Consider the following 7670-nt stretch of genomic DNA (forward strand, 5'->3'; position numbering starts at 1 on the left):
TATATATATATATTAGGATGACACAATTCAATTTATAACACTTAGCCCTCTGGTCTACAGATTCATGTCCTTCTCACATGCACAATTTATTCAATCATTCATAAATCAGCAAAAGTCAACTCATTTACGTATCACCTCTCCCTCCAAACTCTCATCTACATCAGCTGTAGAGTGAGTCTCTGGTTATGTTTCATCTCAAGGCAAATCTTCTCTTCAGCTGTGAACCTGTGAAATCAGACAAGTTACATTACCAGCTTACTAAGTTTATTGGTTTCTCAACTACTCTGCTGTTGGTGTCATTGTTTTTCTCTATTATTTCTCTGCTTTCATTTTTATTTAATTCTCCTCATCAGGGCCAGAAGGTGGCATGACAGTTAAGGCAATAGACTCCCATATCGTTGACCATGGTTTGAGTCCCAGACACAGTGGCTTGAAAATTATGGCAGATCTGTGTATGTGTGTGCCAAAAACCTGAAAGGAGAATGAAGAAGGGATCGTAGTGTGGCCATACCCACTAGGGGGTGATTTCTCACTTCTCTCTCTGTGTCTATTTCTCTCTCTCTCCAGAGAGTGCATGTGCCCTATGACTAAAATCTTAAAAAAATTCTTTTCAACTTTGTTTTCTTTCTTTCTTCTCCTTCTATTTAAGTTTAATGTGCTCTTTTTCTTGAGTATTAAAGCGAAATAACTCGAATTGCCTCTTCTTTTAGTGTAGGCATTAGTGTTGTAAATTTTCTTATTACTGTTTTAATTGCTCCCTTTACATTTTCAATCTGTTAAAATATTTTTAATTTCCTACTTTCTCTTTGACCCATGTGTTATTCAGGAACATGCGTTCATGCCCAAATATTGGTGGACTTTCTAGATATCTTTCTGTTGTTAGTTTCTAGCTTTATTCATTTAGCAATCACACAGTATTTTGTATGAGATTTTATTTATTCTACTTTTTTATATATATTTAAATTTATTTATACATACAATCACTATACATCATTTAGATTGTAAAGATACTTTATGAAAAATGATATACACTTCAGACCAGCCCAGTTGAGAATACTATACACATCATCATCTACAGGTAATAAACCATATCTGTGTCTCACAAATGTCTTACCTCTCTATTTTCCCCCCAAATTACCTTTCCCACACTCATCTCCTCTCCCACTCTCCTTCTACTTTGTCCCTAGTGTCCATAACAATTTTGAATGTTTTTATGTCCTCCAGTCTTTCAGTCTTTACCATAGAGTGCAGACAGTTAGTATATGTGAAGCAGAGACATACAGTATCTGTTTTGTAGCCTTACTTGCTTCATTCAGTAATAAATCTTCCAAATTCATCTACTTTCTATCAAATTTCAGGGTCTTGTTTTTAAAATTGAGGTTTCTTTTATGGAATAAAATATGGTCAATTTTGGAAAATGTCCCTGTGTTCTTGAAAAGATAGTGTATTCTGGTGCTTTTAGGTGGGTTTTCTATTAAGGAGAATCAGGTGACTTTTTTTATAGGGTTGTTTGCTTTTTTCATAGTATTAATAATTTTCTGTTTACTTCTCCAATTATTTACTAAGAGAGGAGAGTGAAGTTTCTATCTATAACCATGGAATTTTCTATTTCACCTTTTATTTTTACCAGGTTAGTTTAAAATATTAGGAACCTTTTCGTTGGGTGCATAGCTATTGACATTTTTTCATTTATTTATTTATTTTGACATTTTCCCACAAACATTTACTTTACGTATCAAAATTTTTTTTCTCATACTCCATAGTTCTTGACAGTTAATAAACAACTTTCAAAATTCAAAATACTGCATTTTAAAAATAATGTTCAAAATATTTCTTTTTTTAAAGAATTATTTTATTTAACTTTATTTATTATTATTATCATTATTATTTTCCAGTTTGATCAGAGAGAGACAGAGAGAGAGAGAGAGTGGAAGTGAGAAAGCAAGCCACCAGGTCCGAGACTTGAGCCGTGGTTGGCCATGTGGGAGTCCAGCGCCTTTAACCACAATGCCACTTGCCGGCCCCTCAAAATATTTCTTATAATATTTGTATAATTTTGTTTGTGACTCTATAACAGAGACAGTATGAGTTTAAATATTTTTGAGAAAATATTTACATGCCAATATTCCAGTTGTTGAAAAGCAAATGTCCAAACCTTCTCAACTCAGCCCTACCTACCAAGTGTTCTGTGATATACCAACTGCTAGCAAAGATCAGCCTCTTCATCTTCCTTCAAAGTCTTTCTCAAGATATTCGTCTGGTGTGGTTGCCCTTTTGCAATCTCTGCTGATTACAATGCTGGGCTGGAAATGTCCAGGTTATTTTATGTTATAAATTCTTTCATATATCTTTTCTAATTCTCTCTGCCAGGCAGAACTATTTATGGTGCCAAGCCAGCTTTCTAAGAGCTTCTGTTAGCTTGCTTGAGATCCACTTTAGTTCCATAGTTTTCTGATTAATCTTCAGATAGGATATTCCAGTCAAAGCCCTGTCCAATAAAGAATATTTCCAATTTCTGATTCAATGCAACAAGCATTATTAAACTTATGCAAATAACTCTTCTGCCACAAAATAAGACTACTCCTAAATATTTTCCAATTCCAGAGGGACCAAGAAGGAAAAAAGTTTATGTTTCCATTTAAAGAAGCAAACAAGGGAACCAGCAGTTAGCGTAATGGCTATGTCACTGGACTCCCACGTAGTCGACCGTGGTTCGTGTCCCGGACCTGGTGGCTTAAAACTCACGCCGGGCGCGTGTGCGTGCGTGCCCAGGATCCCGAGAGGAGAATGGAGGAGAAGGGATTGCGGCGTGACCATCCCCCCTGGGGGGTGATTTCTCGCTTTCTGTCTCTATGTCTCTCTCTGTCTGTCTGGTGAGCGCAAGCGCCCTACAGTGAAAATCTCTCCAAAAAAAAAAAAAAGAAGCAAACAAGAAAAATATTTTAACAAATTTCTGAACCTATCTATTGTGTTTCCTTGGTCCTTTGACCTTTTTATTATTATGCAGTCTTCTTTATTCCCAGTAATATTTCTTTTTCTGAAGTCAACTTTTTCTGAAATTAATATAGCCACTTCAGCTTTCTTTTTCTCTTTTTGTGTTATATTTTTCCCCACTTAATATCATTGTATACATATTTTTGATGAGTTTCTTGTAGATATTGTATATTTGATCATGCTTTTAAAAAAAAGAAATACAAGGGACCAGTGGATGCTATAATGGTTACATCACTGGACTCCCACATAACTGGCCACAGTTCAAGTCCCAGACCTGATGGTTTAATGCTCATGTCGGGAGGTGTGTGTGCATGTGTGCCCAAAATCCCAAGAGGAGAATGGAGGAGAAGGGATTGTGGCATGGCTATTCCCCCTGGAGGGTGATTTCTCACTTTCTCATTTTCCCTCTTTCTATTTCTCCAGCAAGCACACTTGCCCTATAAAAACAAACAAACAAATAAAAACTTAAAAAACCTTTCTATTCTTTAATTTTTATATTTATATTATTTCATTGATATGGTCATTATTGATTTGGTTGGACTAAATCTAGCACCTTTTGACTTATTTTTTATTATTTATTCCATATGTTCCTTGTGCCTTTCTCCTTTTTAAAATATCTACATTTGAATTGAGTATAATTCATCATTATGCTTTATCTTCGCTAATGATTTATTATATTTAACTATTTTCTAATTATTCCAGTGCTTACCATAGGATCTACAGTGTATATACACAGTATGCATCTAATTACCTTATTTGATTGTTTGCTATATTGCTTTAGTATACTATGCTCTTGCATATGCTATAACTCAGATTACATTGTTAATATTTTTGCTTCAGGTAGTACAATTTAGAGTGATTAAATGGTGGAAATATATTTACCTTGAATTAACTAGAATTCTAAAAACTTCCTTCTCATGATTTCTGTTTTCTGATTATTTAAATACTCATCATCAAAATATGTACATCTAGATGAAAATAATTTAATTAAAAAATCAGCAGGAGTTGAAATCTATAAAAACAATAAAAAATTGGAAAAATATAAGCAAATCTAGAAGCATCACAATTTAGAAAATTGTTATCAGATAAGCTGAACAAGACTAATGAGAAGTAGCAGAAGTCAGTGCCAAACTTCTTGTGGAGAAATAGCAGACTAGAAACTAGATCTCTACTCAACAGTATTACTAAAAGACCAGTTCTAGAGTCACCTCATGTTGGAAATCTTAATAATGTATGTTGCAAAACAGAAATCTTATTTCACGAGAAATGTCCGTGACTCATACCTTAATCTCAAGGTCTTCAAATAACAGCATAGAGAACTACTTGTTCAGGATGTAGCAGAAGTTGGAATGAAGTATAATTAGATAACTAAAGGAAGCTGCTACTGAATTTGCATCTGCATACTGTAGAGATTTTCTAAGATCTACTGATGAGTAAAACTGAACTCAAGATCCACTTTTGAGAGCATCACAAGAATATGTACAGATCTTGAAGAAAAAGTATATGATTGAAAGACAAAATTTTATTGACTTTTTTTTTTCACGTTAAGAAGAGTTACTGAAAAGGTGGTCACACTGCAGTTCTGAAGAAAGGGATGATACTAAAATGCCTCCTTTTGAAACAGATATGACAGTGGAAACAAATGATATAGGAAGGATTGTCTATCGTGTACAGGAGCTTAAACACCTATGCTTAACGATAAAGAAAGTAATGTCAGAGCACTTTGAATGTATCTGGAATTTAGAGAGTTAGCAGAAATGTGCAAGGCAGACTGACTACAAAATTGAATTATTAAAGAAAATGCAAGACAAGAAAAATTTTCACAGAATGCTGAGAAAGGGAGGAAACTAAACTATGATAAGAGAAAAGAAGACAAGAACAGACCAAAAGATACAATCTACACATAATTGAAATACCTGGAACAGAGGACAAAATAAGAAGCTGAAATAATTATTAAGGACTTGATTGAAGAATATATCCCAGAGCAAATTTTTCTTAACATTTTTTGATTTTCATTTATTAAAGTTAAAACTGCTTTTCCTGAAATTAAAAAAATAAAATAATAAAATAAAATAAACAAGGACCAGCAGTTGGTGTAATGGCTATGTCACTGGACTCCCATGTAGTCAACCGCGGCTCGAGTCCCAGACTTGGCAGCTTAAACTCACGTCAGGCGAATGCGTATGCGTGTCTAAGATCCCGAGAGGAGAATGGAGGAGAAGTGATTGTGGCGTGGCCATCCCCTCAGGGGGTGACTTTTCACTTTCTGTCTCTCTCTGTCTTGCTGGCAAGTACACATGCCCTACAGCAAAAACCTCTCCAAAAAATAAAATGAAAATAAATAATAAACACACCTACATAATGAGTGTAGTAGGCTATATAGCCTCAGCTAGGTGTTCATTCTACTCACTGAGTTTTATCCCTAAAGTCAGACATATGTTCATAGGTATGTTTATATCAACTATACTTACTATCAAAAGTATTTAGTTTAAGATATTTTTTAAATCAATAAATGTGAAAAAACTTTTAAAAATTATTTTAACTTTATTATTATTATTTTCTAATTTGACCAGAGAGAGACAGAGAGCTAGAAAGACACAGAGGAAGAGGGAAAGTGAGAAAGGAAGCCACCAGGTCCAGGACTTAAACTATGGTTGGCTATATGGGAGTCTAGTACCTTTAACCAACATGCCACCTGCCAGCCCCATATGTGAAAAAAAATAAAAATAAGAACACGGAACGCAACTGTGGATACCAGAGAAAATGGCAGAGGATGAGAGGTAGGGAATCAAAGGGGAAATTAAAAAAAAATAAAATAAAAGAGAAGTGGAATATATAAAAAATAATAAATCTAAAATTATTTGTTGATGATAACATGTATGGTAATACCTCTGATTTAGCTAATATGCAGTGTGTTCTGGATGAAAAAACTCAATTTGTATAATGTAATGATATATAGTAAATAAAATTTGTATACTGCAATGATATATAGTAAATAAAAAAAAAAGAAAACTTCCCAGAGTTGAAGAATGAACTAGAGGTACAAAAAGAAAAAGCTCACAGGGCACCTTTAAAATTTGATGAAAAGAAAGCAACAAGTAGAAAAATCCTGAAAACATTTTAAATTTAGCAGAAAAATAAAAATTTTAGAAATATCTAGACAGAAAAAAAAATAGGTTACCTATAAAGGGTGAAAGTCAGGCTGATCTCAGATTTTTTTCTTGCAGCTCCAAATGCTGGAAGACAATGGAACAGTATTTTAAGAGTCTTAAAGGAAAATAATTTTGAGACAGGAATTATATATTTTGCTAAATTATTATTTCTCTGTGAAGGTAACAGGAATGCAGGATATGCAGGAATTCAGATATGCAGGAATTCAGATATGCAGGGTTTAAGACAGTGTATCAACCAAAAACCTCTCCTAAAAAATCTGCTTGCATGATTTATGGCAGCCAGCAAGAACATGAGTCAGAATATTCATAAATGGAGTATAGAGGCAATTGTATGAAAAACATTAAACCATTAAAAATAGTTAAGAAGCATTAAGTTTAAATTGCTATATACAAGGTGATAAAAATGAATACAAAATAGATTTGTAAGTTGGGTCTAAAATTTAGTTTACATAGTATTAAATTATGAAAAGTCATATCAAATGTTCAATATCTTTTGTGAATAGATACTGTTTTATACTTAGCATGTAGTGTTATAGAAAATGATATGCATATTCTTAGGCTAAATGTAAGTACAATAGAAATGCTTTGTCATTGTGAACATGACTAGGGAAGGCATATCAAATGCCAATTTGATAAAACTGGATAAAGCAACTGGTATAATTTTATTCACCTTATTTTTAATTAAAGAGGGGAAAACAGAAATAGCCAGAGTTCCCATAATGCTAACACTGACAGTGTGAAAACAAAACTTCCAAATCACTGAATGTGCAGGGGAAGAACAAAAAAGCCTTGTTTTATGTATATGTTGCATGGAGAAAAAGCATATTTACTGGGTCATTTCATAGTTCATACTTGAGCTATGTCTTAACAAAAATAGAATATATACATCTTCTTTTGGATAGAGAGAAAGTAGTGAAAACACAAAATATAGTAAAATAAAAACATTAAGGAAGCATAAAATTAGCATAAAATAGAATGACAGAGATATATCCAATATTCTTTCATTTTCCACCACAGAGTGCAGTCAGTATATACTAAGTGACATATGTAATATCTCTCTTTCACAGCCTGGCTTGGCTTGCTTCACTCAGTAAATCTTTCATATTTGTCCACTTTCTATCATTTTTTTTTTATGGCTGAGTAGTATTCCATAGAATGTATGTGCCACACTTTTTCAGTCCATTCATCTGTTTAACATTTGGACTGGTTCCATTTCTTAGCAATTGTGAGTAATGCCTTGATAAACATAGATGTGCAAGTACTTTTCCAACTGAGCATTCACCTATCCTTTGGGTAGATACCCAAGAGTGGAATTTCTTGGTCACATGGTAGTTTTATTTGAAGATCTCTGAGAAATTTCCGTATTGTTTTCCACTGTGGCTGGACCAATTTACATTCACACCAATAGTGTAGGAGAGTTTCCTTTTTACTACAGTCTTGTCAGCACTTAGCATTTTTTTGCTTTTTAATCTTTCCCATTCTCACTGAGGTTAGGTGGTATCT

The sequence above is a fragment of the Tupaia chinensis genome, unplaced genomic scaffold (assembly GCF_000334495.1).
Source record: "Tupaia chinensis unplaced genomic scaffold, TupChi_1.0 Scaffold144426_1, whole genome shotgun sequence".
Taxonomy (NCBI): Eukaryota; Metazoa; Chordata; class Mammalia; order Scandentia; family Tupaiidae; genus Tupaia; species Tupaia belangeri.